General features: G+C 37.4%; 1 long non-coding RNA gene across 1 annotated transcript in view; it reads left to right on the forward strand.

Annotated features, from left to right (window-relative positions):
- Window positions 1–17490, forward strand: part of LOC129497203 (uncharacterized) — a 47854-nt gene extending 30364 nt beyond the window's left edge. Inside the window, exon 3 of the long non-coding RNA XR_008661898.1 lies at window positions 17409–17490. This is a non-coding gene — a long non-coding RNA (uncharacterized LOC129497203). The remainder of the gene's footprint in view (window positions 1–17408) is intronic.
- Window positions 17491–18874: the final 1384 nt, after the last annotated feature.

Below are 18874 nucleotides of genomic sequence, written 5' to 3' on the forward strand. Positions count from 1 at the left end.
GTACCAGTGGGAAAAGGAAAGCTATTAAATGCTTATGATTGTCAAACAGTGTGTTTTAGGAGCTAGGAAAGAAGGAAAAATAGTTGGCAAATGAACTGCAGTCCACACAGTGGATTTCCCAAGGAGAATTGCTGTTTTCACAGTATTCTTCCCCTTTTGGAGGAGGTGGTGCAAAATTGAAAAGTGTGCAGTCTCATTCAATGCATCTTCCAAATAATGTCTAGAATTTGCAACATGAGCTGTAGGATAGGTAAGCTGATGAGGCAATGAGCCTAAAAATATACCAAATTTCTGGGTACAAATATCAGCCCCACTATTTTTTTTAGCTTTGTATACCTAACGTCTCTGAGTCATAGTTCCCACAAGTGTACAATTAGGACAGTAAGTTCTACCAGAGAGAGGAATTGTCAGGTTTAGTGCAATTAACATATATAACGCAGCCAGCAGAGGACCTGGTATGTGATAGGGCTTCAAAACTAGGAACTTTATTTCCATTCTTATTGTTGCTTTAGTTCAGATCCTCAGAATATCTCCTCTGGGCATTCTAGTTGCTTCCAGTTTTCCTTGTCCATAGTCTTCCCCTTTTGTCCATTTCGTTTCTTCTCAGGTATTTTTATGACATTTATCACACAATCCTCTTAACTTAAACTTAATATTGTACCATATCTCACTTTCTAGAGAAAAGTTCAAACTCCTTATCATAGCATTTAAGGACATCTATGATGTGACTCCAAATAACATCTCCTTTATAAAGACCTTGTGTTCTCGTGGTCATTTCCTCTTTGTGTCCTGAATCTCTTTCTCCACATAATTTCACTAATTTCTCCCCCTCTCACTGCAATACCTTCTATTTCTGTAAATTGAAACCCTATTTATGCTTTAAATTCCATCTTGAATGCTATGCCCTCCCTACATGAAATTTTCCTTAATCCTTTAGACACAAGTGATCTCTACTGACACTGCTTAATGATTCCTTATGATATTAACAACAAATGCCTATGAGCCTGTATAATGCTAAACTCAATGGATACTTACAATTTGGATATTATCTAACCTATCTAGAGTAGTTCACAATACAAACAACTCTCCATCCATTGTTTTCTTTGATTTCTAAAAGCTGGATTTTTTTTCCCTTCTGAGTCTTCTCAGAGGTTGTCTTAGTTTTCTAGAGTTGCCTTGGAAATATACTAGAAACTGGATGGCTTAGAACAACTTAAATTTGTTATTTTCCAATTCTGGAAGCTAGAAGTCAAAATCAAGGTGTTAACACGTCCATGTTCCATCTGAAACCTCTGGTGGAGGATCCTTTCCTGACTCTTCCACCTTCTGGTAGCCCCAGGCATTCCTTGGATTGTGGCAACATAACTCCATTCTTGGCCTCAATCTTCACATGGCCATCTTTGTCTGTAATATTCTCTTTCTGGTGTCTCTACTTTCTTATCTTATAAGGACCCCAGTCACATTGGATTAAGGCCCATCTTAATTGAGAATGACCACATATTAATTTGATTATATCTGCAAATACCCTATTTCCAAATAAGGTCACAGGTATCAGGTGCTAGGACATAGCTTTCTGGGGTAAAAAAATTGACCCATAACAATGGGGCTCCTATCTTTTCTTGCTTTTTTAAATAATAGGACTCTTCAGACTGATTTCCTAAGTTTTCTCTCTCAACAGTCATTTAAATAATGACCAAAATTAGAGAAGTTGATAGTACCAAATATGGTGACTCACAAAACACAAGTGGGATGCACAAGATACAGTTTTCGGATATATTTTCCTAGAATGTAGCTACTTTCCCTTAACTTTTCCTCTCAAACCACATCTGAGATGCATTTTTAAAAAAGAGAATAAGAGATTTTAATAAGGCAACATTGAAAATGTGGAAGTTATATGAGATAGGTATGCAGTGGTCCTCATCTTTTCTCCTTCATATACAAAACAAGAAATGGTTGCTCACTGGAAGCATAATTGCTGCGGACTGAATTTTGTCCCCTCAAACATTTGTAGATTGAATACCTAACCCCCATACCTGAGAATGTGATTGTGTTTGGAGATATGGCCTTCAAAGTGGCAATTAAGTTAAAATGAGACCATTAGGGTAGACCCTAATCTAATCTAACTGGTGTTCTTAGAAGAAGAAATTTGTACGCATACAGAGATACCACCATACAGAAAAGATTGGAGACATGGAAATGGGGTTGGATAAGGAGGAGAGGGAGAGAATGAGAGAGGAGGGGAAGAAAACAGAAGAGAAGGAGGGAAGAAAAAACAATTTGTTGGTGTCATTTGTGCCATGTTGAGAATCAACTATTATTGCACATTTCAACTCAATAAGCCAAAAAATAGCATCACTCCTGCTTCTGTCCTTTTTCTCCTTAAGCTGATTTGGGATGCTACTAACTTGCACGCAAAGCATCTGACTAACCCATCCTTTTTACTCACTTTGGTTTTTTTTGTTTATATCTTCTATTTAAGTGGTATTGCAGAGGACATCTTTAGCAGTATGGACATTTATCTGACCTCTCACAAGGGCAAGTAGGGGCAATAGTGTAGTTCCAAGATTTATCACCAGATATATCTGTGATTTATTTATCCAAAAAAATTCGTGACTGCTGTTTGTATGATCAGTGTCTTGAGCTATGAGTAGTCTTGAGGAGGAGAATGCCCTAAAACTCTCTTTTTGTAGCCCTCATAGATAGACACTCCTCCTATCCCTGAATCTTTTCTTAAACCTTTGAGAGTAGAGCATCAGCCCCTAAATTTTATTTCACATTGGAATCATCTGGGAAGCCCTTAAAAATCCCTAAGTCAGGGCAGCCCCGGTGGCGCAGCGGTTTAGCGCCGCCTGCAGCCCAGGGCATGATCCTGGGGTCCCGGGATCGAGTCCCACGTCGGGCTCTCTGCATGGAGCCTGCTTCTCCCTCTGCCTGTGTCTCTGCCTCTCTCTCTCTCTCTCTCTCTCTCTCTCTGCATCTCTATGAATAAATAAATAAAATCTTAAAAAAAGATTTTAAAAAAAATCCCTAAGTCATACATCCACTTGGCAAGACAGTTTGGCAGTTTCATATAAAGCTAAATATGTACTATTGTATGATCCAGAAATCCCTAGATATTTACTCAGTTGATTTGAAAACTTATGCTCACACAAAAACCTCCATGTGAAAATTTATAATAAGCAGCTTTACTCATAATCAACAAGATCTAGAAATGACCATATTTTCTCCAATGGGTGAATGAATAAACAAATTGTGGTACATACATATAGTGAAATATTACTTAGCATTAAAAAACAATGAGCTATCATGTCACACAAATACAGATGAATGATAAATGCATATTTCTAGGTGAAAGTAGCCAGTCTGAAAAGGCTACATACTGTATGACTTTATAGGACATTCTTGAAAGGCAAAACTATAAAGACAATAAATAGATTTGTCATTATTGAAGTTTAGGGAGGGGACAAAGTTGAATAGGTAAAGTACCCATGAGCATAATGGTGGTAAAAACTTTCTGTATGATGCTGTAATGTTGGGTATCTGACACTATGTCAAAACTCATGGAACTCTATAGCACAAAGAGTAAGCCTTAATGTATGCAAATTAAAAAATCATTTAGAATGCCAAGGGATCCTAAGATGGAATATAGAATATGAGAAAACAGTCTAACTCTGTTACAAATGTATGGAAAAAACCTCGCTGCTGGGACTAGGGGAAAAGGCTGACCAAATAACTTCAGAAATGAGTGGTGACTAGAAGACCAAAGGAAAAAGGATTGTGCATAAGCACTCTATTCTAATTGAAAAAGTTTCCCATGGGGGCATAGGTTCTGAAAACAGTATACATGTATACCAGAATTAAACAATTCAGTAAGTGGATAGTAGGAGCCTACAGGTAAGCAAGGGCAGAGGCAGAAATGATCCTTGTGGTTATGGATAAGAGACACAGTATGAACACTATGCTCTAGATGTTTACATATAGAAATATATATATATATATATATATATATAGATAGATATAGATATAGATATGTTTCTATATGGGGATTAGCTATATACATACACATTTTTTTGCTCAGTCAGCTGAAAGGGCCAAGAAACAAGGGTACACACACACACCCATATACTTGTTTCTAATACTATTGTCCAATAAAAAGAACCAGGAATCCTTAGAAAAATGGCTGACTATAGAGGAAATAGGCAAGATGAGCCTGGAGCATCTTATAGTGCCAGAAAGTATGGAAGTGCCACCTCACAATGATGGAGCATATCAAAGGGAGACAAGAGCCAATGGAAGATGTTCCTAATGGCCAAAGATGGCACAATGTGAGCAACAAAATAAATACAGTAGCATTGGATTATAACCCAGAATATAAGCATTTTTAAAAATTTAATTTATTTATTCATGAGAGACACACACACAGAGAGAAGTAGAGATATAGGCAGAGGGAGAAGTAGGCTCCATGCAGGATGCCTGACATGGGACTTCATCCCAGGTCCCCAGGACCACGACCTGGGCCAAAGGTGGTGCTAAACCACCGCACAACCCGGGCTGCCCTATCTGTATTGATATAAATAAATGATTGAACCAGTAAATAATTGTGGGAGACATAGACATATTTCTGATGCAGAACTCCAAATAATCTATGTAGATCCTCTGTCCTCAAGGAAGAAGAACACAACTCCCACTTCTTAAGTGTAGACTGCTCATGACTTCTTCCCAGAGTACAGAGTGGAAAGGTAAAAAAAAAGAGTAACTTTACAGTGGAGAAACCTGGTGAACACTGTGTCTCCCACGTGATCAAGGTCAACATTGTAACAGTGATAAATCTTATTGATAGTATGTACTCTTGATACAATGTGATTGAGAGTAGCACTTTCCCTCTGTGGTCTTCTTTCCCATGTAACATAGAACCATAGTTTCATCATTAGAAAAACATTAGATCTAAATGGAGGGATGTTGTACAAGTACTCTGAAAATTCTGAGAAATTATCACAGCCAAGAGGAGCCCAAGGAAACTTGCTGACTAAAACATAACGTGATATCCTAGATGAGGTCCAGGAACAGAAAAAGAATATAAGGTAAAGACTAATGAAATCTGAATAAAGTATAGACTTTAGTTTAGAATTATGTCTCAGTATTTTAAGATTGGTTCACTGACTGACCAATGCACCATACTAAAGTAAGATGTAAATAATAGAGGAGACCGAGTATAAGATATATGGGAACTCTACTATCTTTAAATCTAAAATCTCCTAAAATAAAAAGTTGTTTAAAAATTCCTTTGCCAAGTTCCACCTCTGCCAATGAAATCAGTATTTCTGGGCTATAAGCCAGGCATCATTATTTGTTTCTAGAGATCCCAGATGATATCAATATACAGCAAAAGTTTAGGAACTTCTGGGATAGGAGAAACCTCTGAGCCTGGAGGCTGTTATATTTTGGCATTAATTCCCTCAGAATGTTCCAAACTAAATAAAAATGTTGAGTGTTGCTTCCATTTTATACCTATGTGAAGTTGAATTTTTAATAATGAGTGTGATAAAAATAAAGTCCTGGAACAAGTTGCCCATTTGAACACCACTTGATGGTACATAATTAGAGACTGAGCCACTAAATGACCAAGGTATCAAGCATATAATTATAAACAATATCGTATCTTAAAATAAAATTTCTCTTGTAATTTTCCTGCAATTGAAATGAAAAATGATGTTCACATGTACACCCTCTCCTCTCTCTGGTCCCTGGCCCCCTCACCAGAGTATGTCAATATGTTCTAGTGGACCCATGGTCCGATCCATCTTTTACTGTTTTTGATCTACTCTGTGGCCCCTGGAGGCTGTGGACTGCAACACCCAGGCCCGCTGAACTCTGATTTCTAGTTGAGTTCAGGCAGGATGGAGGAGATAGATGCGGCCTTTTGATCTCCACTCTCTCCATTCCTCATCATGGCGGGCAGTGGCTGCCTTTGTCCCTGATCCAGGTCTTATTGTCTCCTGTCATCCTTGCTTGGCTCTTTCCTCACGCCTTCAGGCCCCAGAGAAGTAATGGCTTCCTGCTGTGGCTATTTCTGGGTTACTCATATCCCCTACTGGAGTTAAAAAAAAAAATTGCCCACACCTCTGTAGTCACTTCACTGAAATATTTTTAATTTAACTCCTTTGAGAGTGCCTCATACAATCAGTGTGTAGTTGTCTACCATTTCTTTTTGGGAATGAAGACCGCCCCCCTTCCCCACTTTTTTTTAACTTGATATAATGTACTGCTTACTTCTTTGGCCTTAAAAATGTTCTATGTTTTGTAAAATGATGCTTCATAGTAGAGACCATTATTTTCCCAAAATCCTTTCTTGGCAAAAGAAATGGTTGGCAAAGCTATGCTGGCTCACCACACATTTTTGAAATTTCATTTTTGAAATCCAGAGTCTGGGAACCATTGATCTAAATGAGTATTTGACTTTGAAACATTAAGGGAATTCAGCAGTAATTCTTCTTACCACAAGAATCTTACAAATCTGGGGAAAGCAGCCAATGTGGACACTGTCATGGCAGGCATTCAAGTTCCTGGGTTTAGTTGTTTATATAACAGGATCTCACTCCTGGTAAAGAGGGAAATAGTATCGGAGCAAATAGAAGGAACTATAAAAATGCAAATGGTTATTTTCTGCATCTTTCACTATTGTATTTCGCTGCAGATCTCATGGGGGAAGAAAGAGGGGAAGAGGTTAGAGTATGTCTGGAAGTGTAGGCAAAAAGTTTACAGGACTCTTCCATGTAGTTTGAGTGAGAGTGACTAAGAATTTTCGTGTTCTCAGACCCAGAAATGTTTGTATTTGCACTGATCCAAGTTTTTATTATAAATAATTGCAGAAGTTCATTTATAGATGACGCCATCGCTGTGTTTCATAATGTCAAGTATAGTCAATTTATAATTGAAACAAATTTCTGAAGTACCCTGTGCTTGGGCAGGGTAGAACATAGGGTATGATTTACGAGGTTCAGTCTCCTTGACTTTAAAATTCTTCTATGTTAGCAATATAATATTCTCCTTTGTTGTGTGGTATCACCTTTAATTTTGACTGCAAAGACATTAATGAGTGATTGTTTTTTAGCTTTCATCCATTTAAAAATATATTTCTTGTTTTTTATATTCTCATTTTCTGTGTTTGGCTTGAGAAAGACACAAAGCAATCTTTTAAAATTCATTCTTTCCTTTATACACTTTAAAAAAGGAATTTAGTAGGGTCAAATGGCTTAGTCACAGGGAGGAATTTTTTTTTTTACACTCTTATAATCCAAACAGAAGCTATTGTCCATATTTCATGAAAGATGAACTGATGAACTCAACAATTTTCTTTCTCTTTACGTTTTTACTACTTAAACAAAATAATAGAAATGTTAAACCCTGACTTATTGCTTTCTTTATCTGATGGTGGAACCCACAGTTGAAAAACCTGGGAATGGTCAGTAGCCATGTTTCCCACCTTGTGGAGAGATGTAGTAAAAAGGAACAAACGCCACTCGTATTGAGAAGCAGAGATAAGAGATGGAGAAGGTTGGGGTACCTGAGTGGCTCAGTGGTTGAGTGTCTGCCTTTGACACAGGCCGTGATCCCAGGGTGCTGGGATCGAGTCTTGCATCAGGCTCCCCTCCGGGAGCCTGCTTCTCCCTTTGCCTATGTCTCTGCCTCTCTCTCTCTGTATCTCCCAGGAATAAATAAATAAAATATTTTTTTTTAAAAAGAGATGGAGAAGGTTATTGGTGGTTTTAGGGTTCCTGAAGACCAGCTACATGTCTGCTCTTCCTGTTGTTTGGTTGCTCAAATCTTCCTGATTCCATGAAATAAAAATTCCCATTTTTGTCTAAGTTACTATATTGGGTCGGTCAGCCATACATAGCTTGAGCTAGCTTAAGTAAAAGGAAGGAATCAAGGAAAGATCGTGAAGCAACTAGGAGAGTTGATTAATACAGCTTCATGAAGGCAGGAGCAAGCTCTCTGGGAGAAACTCAGAGCCATGGGCCAAGAAGTAGGTACCATCAGGACTCACTTTTTCCTTATGTGACCACTGCCTCTTCTCAGCCTGGGCATCAAGTCCTCCTGGAGGAATATTTTGATATATTACTTACTGTGTTTTCCCCCCAGTACTTTTCATTTATTTATACTGTAACAACTCCATTCATGGGCATTTTTGTGTCCATTGCCACAGGAGACATGATAACAGACTGTGTTTTGAGTCCCAAATTTAGACTCAATTCAGGCTCTGAAGACTAATAGAGATACCCTAAATTAGAGGGAAAGAAGAAAGCCAAAAGGGAAATAAAGAGAGCTACATTGGTGCACCATTGAAAAAGAAGCCCTGTCCCCCACAGATGGACGATTCCATCACTAAGCAACACACTGTGGACATCTATGTTTACTGGCATTTTAAACAATGTGCCTCATAATATCAATTACAGCCAATCTATAGTTGAAAACATTTTTTTAAAGTACCTTATGAAGTTTATATCTGAGGACTGAACTTGATGTAGGAGCAACAACAGACATTCCCAATGAGTTTGGGGGAAATCTAAGAGCATAGAGAATCAGAGAGTAGAAAGAGGCATTGCCTCTATCCTAGATAGAGCTAGGGATGGAGAGAAGACCCTAGGGGCTCAGCAACATAGGAAAGCATGGGGCAGCACATAAGGTCTGTGTGGTGAAGGCAGTCAAAACTGAAGTAGCTTTGCAGAGTTCCAACTTGATTCACTGAGCAAAATTCTTGAGAATGGCACAGATGTGGTTGTGGATTGGAAAGCCTCGTCAAGGTGGCTATGGTCCAGGGCAGTGTTTGGAGAATACTCGGTTCACTTCAGGAAGGCACCAGGGGCAAGCAGGGAGAGTCATTTATCCTGAAGTGACCTTTGGCATGGACCCATGTAGCTCAACATCTGAAAAACAGACACGCTGAGGAGTCAGATGTGAAATTCAACAGATGACCAAGGATCAGAACTTTTGCTTATATTGGGTCCAACCTACCTTTCTGTCCCACTGCCTACTGCTTAGAAGTTAGAAGAAAAGTTAGGGAAACGAAAGAGGAACCTGATTTCATTGAGAATTAGTTTCTATCTGTGTGACAGAAAATATCACTGAAGAAATTAAGTTGAATTGCATAAAAAAATTGTCACACTTTCTGAACACCTGCTTGTGTGGCCTGGAATTCAAATTCTGTCTTCTCCTGCTGGCTGTGTTCTTCCATGTGGCAGAGAACCTGGCTGCTGGCAGCTGCAGTTAACAATCACACACGTTCACCATCTGAGGGAAAAAAAGCGCTTGACCTGTTTAATATCCCCTCCTTGGTCCTCCCATCCCAGCTTCCATTTGAAAAGCCTCAGAGATCAATCTTTGCTACACTTCTATTCATGTTACCACCCCATTGACCAATTATAGAGCCAGAACTGTGAGATATTACCATAAAGCCGAGCTTGGACCATGTGCTATGTTGCCCCTGAAGTCAGGAGGCTGTAACAGATCCATGTGCTTAGAGTCAATGGACCAGTAGTTCCACTGCCAAAGGAAATCCTCTGACCAGAGGAAGAAGAAGGGGGAGCTGGCTGGTAAAATAATAAGTCTGTTTGTATTGGGTAGCTATCTAGTAGGACCGCACTAATAATGGTATTCTAATGTCACACTGAAATGCTGAAGCTAAGTAAGATAATTAACAAGATACTGTGTCTTTTATGACCTTTTAGACCTTCGGTACTAGAAACTGGGCTCTGAAACAAAACAAAACAAAACAAAAAACAAAAAAAAAAACAAAAAACAAAACAAAATAAAATGAAACAATGGCACCTGTGTGGCTCAGTGGTTGAGCGTCTGCTTTTGGCTCAGATCATGATCCTGGAGTCCTGGGATCGAGTCTTACATCAGGCTCCCTGCAGGGAGCCTGCTTCTCCCTCTGTCTATGTCTCTGTCTCTCTCTCCGTGTCTCGCATGAATAAATAAATAAAATATTAAAAACAAAAAAACAAACCACCAATGACAACAAAAACACTTAGCCTTTTCATTGTGAATGCGTAAACTCTGTAGCAGCTCAACTATGAGATTTGGCTAATAGGCCATGAATAGGCCTGGTGCTTTTTGCTCTCAAATCTCATTATATGCCTGCAGAGAACAAAGTGCTTTGTTCTATGTGAAAATTAGTTTATAGTATGTGTATACTAATCATCAAGATTATCAGAAATACTGGCCACTCTCCTTTAAGGTCCATAGGGACTTAAATCGGAAATGCATTTCGATGAAAACTTCATTTGGCCTCATAATTCTGAAATGATTCTAGCCCACTATTTATTCATAGCAACCTTCTCAGGGAACAGGCTAGGAGTAATTTCTCTACATTTATTTTCTTTACTTTTTATTATATATTCTTTCAAGTACAAAGAAATGATAATTACTTTGGCTTAATCTGGAGAATTTTGTAATCTCTTTTACACCCTGGTACCCATTTCTGATAAAAAGGGAAGTGGATCATAAATACAAGGATAGAGCAAGAAGGACTGACAAAATATAGAAAAGAAATTCCTTGAAAGAAAATCCTATTTTAGTCCAAGTTCTGATACTAATTTTAACCTTCAAGTTAAAATCATGTTTATACTTGGTACTAAATTGTAAGCAAATAATCCAATTACCTTGCCTTTCAACTCTAAACAGTTTTTTCATCCTAGATGATTTAGCTACTATGAATTTCATTGCTGTTCTGTAGCTTTTGAGGCAGGCAGGATAATACATTTCGTCCACATGCACACCAGTAGCATCCCAAGGGCAAGAAACAGTTTTGGACAGATTAAGAGCCTAAATGAGTTACAAATTGGGGCGCTGGCCAGTGAACAACAGCCAACAGTAATGGGGCTGCCCCAGGCCTTAAGGTGTATCTTTTTTTTTTTTTTCTTAAGGTGTATCTTAATGGCTCTAGTTCTCAGGAGCCATTTCCAAAGAACACATGAGCTTACACAGATACTTTCAAATAGCTTTTTAAATTTTTTTCCCTGACTCTAAAGTAACATATGATTATTCTAGATAATTTGGAAAGGTAAAAATTATTAAACAAACTCATCTATTCTTCAATCCAAAGTTCCCTACTGTTAACATTTCATTACATTTCTTCTCATTTTTTTCTGTCTGTATATTTAAAAATTCATTGAATTTATATTACATATATAATTCCTATGAAAAAAATTCTACTGAAATTCAGAATAAAAATCTTTTTGTATATAATTTTAAATAGTACTGTAGGTAAATAATCGTAATTGTTCATAAAATAAGACAGTCTTTACTTTTTTTTTAAATAATACAGATGGAAAACTATACAATTTGCCTTTTCTATTTTAGTCCAATGCATATTAATTGAGCAATCCAAGATATTGTGATATACTTTTAGGGGACAGGAAACCAAACACTAACAACATATTTGCCCTCAGGATATTTGTGTAGATCTATGTCATGATAAAATGGACACAAAATAAATTTTTAAATGATCGTAGTCCATAGGTAGCATAGCTCCAATTGAGGAGCTTACAAAGAAGAGTCAATTTAGTTGGATGTTGACAGATTAGCTAAGATGTTGACCAGCAGATAGAGGATGGTGATGGGTGATGGTTGAGTAGAAGTATTGTGGAATGGAGGAAGAACATTCAGGATGGGGGAAACCTGGGTGACTCAGTGGTTGAACGTCTGCCTTCAGCTCAGGTCATGATCCCTGTGTCCTGGGATTGATTCCTGCATCAGGCTCCTCGCAGGGAGCCTGCTTCTCCCTCTGCCTATGTCTCTGCCTCTCTCTCTGTGTCTCTCAGGAATAAATACATAAAACCTTAAAAAAAAAAAAAAGAACATTCAGGATGGAACAGCATGAACAGGGCAAGAAATGATAAAAAAAAAAAAGTTGTGTTTAGATAACCAAGTGTTGTCCTTCATGGTGGGAGAAAACATTGGACAATTAAAATCTCAGTACATTGAGAATGAATTTGAATGCCAGAGTGAGTTTAAACTTTAATCCATAGGCAGTGGAGAACCACAGATTCTTCTGAGCAGCACATGAAATGATGAAGACTGTATATTAAGAGGATTATAAAAAACCTAAAATTCCTACAAGGAATGATATATGGCCAAATGTGTATGGGTAGGTGTTCATGTAATTGCTTTCTAGGTTTCCTTTTTTAAAAATGTAAATCATAGACATGCTTTTGTTTTTCTCTCTGCACCACAAGAATACCTTTTTAGAACTTCTGGGAAGAGCATACAAATTTCCTGAAGTATTTTAATGCCTAAACTTCCTTATTAGTATTTTTTTATCATTTATAATTTGACAACATAATGTTCATTTGTTCTGTATATATTTTTCCCTTTTTCTTTCATAAAATGCTTTATGCACTCAAAAAGCATTTATGGGGCAACTTTATTAGTAGAATATTGTATTATATAATGAGTATTATAGAAACTATGTCTTCTGGATAATTTGGGCCTGGAGATAGCATTTTAGTAAGAGGAATTTTTAATATTTTTCACATAAGGATAAAATTACTAGCATTTATGATAGCCAAACTTCATTAGTTGATACCAATTATCCTTTTTATTAAATATTTGGAACCACAGGTTTTCTTTATTTGTTCTTCAGTTTCTTTCCTACATTTTTTTTTTAAGAGAGGGAGAGAGAGAGAGAGTGAGAGAGTGTGAGTAAGGGGAGGTTGGGAGGGGTAGAGGGAGAGGATCTCAAGCAGACTCCTCCCTGAGCTTGACGTGGATGCAGGGCTCAATCTCACCACACTGAGATGACCTGAGCCCAAATCAGGAGTCAGACACTTAAAGCCACCCAGGCGCCCCTCCTTTCTACATTTTTAAAGTGTTTTCCTTTCATTTCTTTTTACTATTTCATTTAACTTTGAATTGCTGAAACCTTTTGAAAAATGTATTTTAGGGGTAGTATTTGTGTTTAATGTAGAAAATTCAATTTAGGCTTCCATTAAATCCGCTTTTACATTTTCTGCTCTAGACTTACCATTGTTTAATATATTTCTGGTGTAGGTAGGGGTACTGTCTACCATTTACCCAAATAAGTTGGCCTAGTAATTATCTGCAAATGGCATGTCAAGAGACCCCCAATTTTAAACACCCTTGTGTAAAAGGTCTTTTCTTCTAAAGTTAACTTCAGTCTCAGAAACCATTATTTAATTAAGCAGTTATATTGTGCTTAATATATAATATATATTTATAATATATAGTTGTTTAATTATATATAAAATATATAATATATAGTTGTTTATATAACTAATGCAATGTTAAAGTTAAATATTGATGATTGTATTGATGAATTATTTTTTACTATAGCACCTTTTAAGTTTGTGAATACAGCTCTCTTATTGTTAGATCCAAATGCCTTTGTATCCATTTCACGAAGCCTCATCACATATTCTGAGATTCCATATTTGCTACTTTCATTTTTTTCCCTTCCAAAGGCATGAAACTCAGAGCAATTGTAGCAACACAGAAATCACAAAATAAAAGCTAACTAAGACAGTGGTGTTTTTTAGGACTATGATAACCAAATAGTCTCAAATGACTCTCAAGAAATTTTAACACTTGGGTAATCTCCCATAGTTTTTAGATGATCAAAATAATGCCCTTTCACCTCTCACCATATTCTCTACCTCTTTGACATTACTAAGGAAGTGTGGAATATAAAGCTGGTCAACATCAAGACAACTCTGCTAAATACCCCTATGCCCATAGACACTAATGATTTCTGCAGAGTACTGGGGTCCCAGACTTAAAGTATTCATGTATAATTAATCTGAAAGTCACAGCAGAGCATATACATTACAAGCTGTCAAGTTATTTGGATGCTTAACTGAACTAATTAAATAAAGTTAAACCTGTGTATACATGTCTAAATAGCAATCTGTATCAATTAATTTTCCTGTTTCAGATTTACTGGTTCACCCCAACAGTCTTGGAAATAAGACCCACAGACACACACATTCTATTTACTTATTTATTTATTGCAATAGAAAACAGATGTGGGCAAAGTAAAGCAGTATTCACTTTTGGAGGGAAAGGATTGTTCATGCTCTGTGAATGAATTAACTCTCTGTGGATGTAGTAGGTAATGTTTTTACTATGTAACTTTTCATTTACAGCCCAAATCCTCTTCCTGGAAATACTCTGAAGTTGTAGCTCCAAACCATAGATTCTTTGGTATGGTGCAGGCCTAATTACCATCATTCTGCTCTTTCCCACCCAGTGTCATCCTCCAATATTTCTGATAGCCAGTCCTTTATTCTCTATTTAAAAATATCTACTAGTGAAGAGTTCATTGTCTCGCCTGGTAGCCCATTGAACATCTAACGACTATGACAGCTGGAAAGGGATTCCTTTGATTTGGTTTAAATCTGGCTACCTGTGCTTTGTATTCACTGATTTTACTTTGGCTTACAGGGTCTATATAGAAAAACCTACCACATCTTCATGATCATCTTTCCAGTGTTTGAAGTAAACTATCATTCTTGCCTTTCTCCAAAAGCTAATTACATCCAATTTCACTTGGCCTGCCTATTAAAACACAGAGTTCTGTTTCCTTCTCTTCAGAGGCTTTTTTTCATTACATCTTTGATGGGCCCTAGGATTTTTGTCTGTTTTATAGTACAAGCTGTGTAGTTTTGTTAGCCTATTTTCTGCATGTAGAATTCAGAGTCCAACAGCTTTCTTTGTTCCTTACTCTATCCCTTGAAATCCAAGGTGGCAGTATTTCCACTGGTATAAAATTTTTGAGAACCTTAAAGGTGTCCTGGGTATGTTAAAAGGAATTCACTCCAGAAGAAAAGAGGCTTATCCATAGATCTTCCCTAAATAATCCCATTTCTATTTGGGAGATCTGAGGTGAGCCGTCGTGTGACTGAATATTCTGATTTTTAAAAAATCTTTCTAAAGTATTAGCAAAAGGTTGACTAGCCATATTCTTGGCTTTTTCTCTACAGCACGCTTTCCTGGTAGTAAATCTGTCAATCTTTGTACTCTTCAGAAATTGGATTGGATAAGAATTGGATAAGCCAAGAATTTCCCAATCATCAAGTCCTGGTTACTTTTTATTTGAGAATTCTTTCTTCAATCTATTTTTTCTTCTTACATTTTATTGTAGGCAGCAGGGAGAAGCCAGAACACATTTTCGACACTTTGCTTGGAAATCTCCTCAGCTCTATGTCCAGTTTAACTATATACAAGTTATGCTTTCTATATAACTGCAGGACAGAGTTCTGTCAAGCTTTCCTCCACTTCATAACAAGCATCTCCCTTTCTCAAATTTCCAATAACATGCTCCTCACTTCCTCCTGAGTCCTCACTTAGCAGAGTTGTTAACAACCATATTTCTACTAGTAGTCTATTTAAGACAGGTTAGGCTCTTTCCATTATGCTTCTCAAAATTCTTCTAGTTTCTGCCTGCTGCCCAATTCCAACACCATTACCACATTCTTGGGTGTTTGTTATAGCAGCTCCCTGGTTTCAGTTACCAAAATCTTTTTGGGTCCAACCAGAGAAGCAGAACCAGTAGGGGATATAAAGTAAGATATTTATTGGAAGGGATATGTGATTGTAGAGACTGGCTAGACAAGTCTAAAATCCATAAAACAGATGGTCAGGAAAGGCAAAGCTGGAGCACTTGGTCATGGGCTGAGGCTTCTGTCCATAAGTGGAATTACTTCCTCTTCAGGGAAGACCCAGATCTACTTTTACAGCCTTCACCTGCCTGAACCAGGCCCTCCCTGATTATTTAGGATAATTTTTCTTACTTAACGTCAAGTGATTATGAACTTTAGTCAAATCTAGAAAATATCTTCATAGCAACACTTAGATTTGTGTTTGATTGTGTAACTAGGAACTGTAGCTAAATCAAGTTGACAACATCAGAAAGACCATCCTGGTACCCTATATTATACTTCTATTCACCACAGCCTCCTCCATTTGGATGTTCAGGCTTTGAAGGGATTTATCCTCAGAGACATCTTAAGAATTACGATAAAATATTTCTATCTTGTTGCCTTGTTGTACACAATAGTTCTTCAATTAGTTGTTACCGCTTAACGAGCTGAAAATTATTTCTCCATGGGGCTTAAAAGTGTGATGTATATTAGATACAGATTCTTTTTGTTGGAAGCAACATTGCCAGTAAATAGTCTGTTGCCTTGCTGAGGACCAGCAGCATTGACATTACCTGGGAGCTTATTAGCCATGCAGATTCCAGGGCCCCACCCCAGCACTCCTGAATCAGAATTTATGTTTTAAATAACCCTCATTTGATTCAGTTGCACATTAAAGTTTGCCTACTTTCTTAACTGTTTTAACTGTTATTCCTGGCTCTACATTTCTCTTTCCACACCCAGTGTGCTTTCCTTCCTACAAATTTGAAAATAATTCTTGAGTCTAAAAGTTTTCAACATTTCTTCATTCATAGAAGTTAAAGTCCAAATGGCCTTCAAAATCCACATGACCTTCACAGTTCTTCCTATTACCATGTACTTTTCTAGGTACACCTTACTGAACATACACAGGGCTACACTACTGGCACTCTCCTAAGCTACTATGCCTTCTTTCCTCTGTGTTCCTTCCATTCTCTGTTCCCCTGCATGGATTGCCCTACAACAACCTGGTTGAACTATGGGAATCCTAACTTGCCTCCTCCAGGGTAAAAAGAACCCATGTTGTTTATCTTGGTAATTGTGCCTGATACATAATAGATATTGATTATTTATTAAGAGAAATATAAATGATCAGAGTATAACTCCCCAAAATAGTTTCCAGGGATGCTGTAAAAGCTAATTTATATTAATAATAACCAAACATAATAGAGTTCTAGGTGACAAGTCCTATTATGAAGGCATAGTTATTATCTCATTACATTGCATGACATTTCAGAGGGGCAATTATTATCCACTCCATTTTACAAAAAAGGAAACCGAGATAGAAAAAGGATAGAGAACATAGTCTCATAATTAACGTGCATTTAAAAAAAAAACAAGGCTATCAGATTTCAGAGTTTACGTGCTTGCTATATGGCTTTACATACATATAAAAACATTTTTTCACAGTCTTTTATAAGTGTAAATTCTAAAGATTTGTGTGGTAATTAGATATGTAATCAATAGTGACAATTATCAATTCATTTTTTGAAGACTATGGAAAACTTTTAGAACACCATAGAAAAGGTGAAGTGCTGTTTTAATTAAAACTATATTCAGTTAACAAAAAACCTTTTAAAATATCTATTGCAGTGGATATGTATGCTTTTTTGCCCACTTTCTCTAGTTTATTTTTGGATACCACTTTCCCCCACTCTAAGTTATTTGGTTAGGGTGAGATCAACTCTTTTCCCATTCCCTATTTTCCAGGAGTGCACAGGTGGTTCATACCAGAATGGTCATCATATTCCAACTCACCGGCTGCCATGACTGGTTCAGGGATGAGCCTATGACTCAGGTAAGCCCAAGAATGAGAATTCATTGGGTAGTTATTAATATATTGGTTGACTGTCTAAAATCATAAGAGTAGAAAAGTGAGAAGGAAAGTCAAAGAGGGAAGAGGTGAACCAGGAGAGACTGGAGTCATTGAAATCATCGCAGGAGTTTCAAGAAGTGATGTATGTGTATCATGAAATTACCAGCTGAATGGTATTTATGTTTTTGAAAGTATTTGTCAAGCAAATACTTGGACAAAATATTTTACTCACCAAGTAGCTATAACTTCAGTCATCATTGATTGTTCTCAGCAGGACCTGTATCTGTGTAAATAGGCATATTATTGATTTAAAAAAAAAGGTAGAAAAAGGTAGATATCTCATTATTTTCTTTTTCAAATCAAAGTTCTTCTTTTAAGGACTTTTCCTTCACTCAAGGCAATACTGAATGAGTCAGCATGTTAATGTTTTGCTCTAGTAAATCTAGTAATATCTTCTTATTATATTGATGTTTTCCAATGCAGTAATAATTGCCTAGCTGATTGGTAGTGATTTATTTATACCCATCTATTCATTCAACAGCTGTTTATCAGGCTTCAGACATGCAGCAGACATTGTGCAGAGGGAATGAGATTCAAAGTTGTTTCCTAACCTACAATGAAAGCTCCATAGGAGCCCCTGACTCAGAGCCTGGTGCTTAGCAGACATTCAATGTTGGATCACATTATCAGAAATCCATACCAACGGATATGGGGTGTATTTCTGTATTAATTTAGCAATGGTAGCTGCTGAGGAGCCTTGCTCGGCCTTCAAGTATCACCTGTGACTCAAACATGAATTTCAGGCTCTGGCCTCTGCCCTTTTTTCCTCGTTGCAGTTATTCCTCATAATGCTCAGGTTTAATGATATACCTTTGTTTAGTATCTCACAATGAAATGATAAATTCTACTTAGCATCAATATGATTTTGCATATGGTGCGGAAATGACACCTTGATACCACAGTAGACAATGATTTTGGTCCCAATTGGTTTACTAGCTTTAGTGGGTTGAATTGTGGCTTCCCCCAAAAAAACATGTCCACACTCTAAACCCCAGAGCCGATGAATGTGACCTTATTTGGAAAAAGGGTCTTTGAGATATAATTAAGTAAGGATCTTGAGCTGAGATCACCCTGGATTATTTGGATGGTCTCTGAATCTGATGACAAGAATCCTTGTAGGAGGCAGAAGACATAGAGGAGAGGGCTATAGAAGATGGAGGCAGAGACTGGAGCAAAGCTGTCACAAGCCAAGGAATTCCTGGAGCCACCAGAAGATGGACTAGGCAAAGGAGGGTTCCCTTCCAGATCTTTGGGAAGGAGTGCAGGCCTGATGACGCTTGATTTTGGACTTTTGACCTTC

Source organism: Nyctereutes procyonoides, unplaced genomic scaffold (assembly GCF_905146905.1).
Source record: "Nyctereutes procyonoides isolate TBG_1078 unplaced genomic scaffold, NYPRO_anot_genome, whole genome shotgun sequence".
Lineage (NCBI taxonomy): Eukaryota > Metazoa > Chordata > Mammalia > Carnivora > Canidae > Nyctereutes > Nyctereutes procyonoides.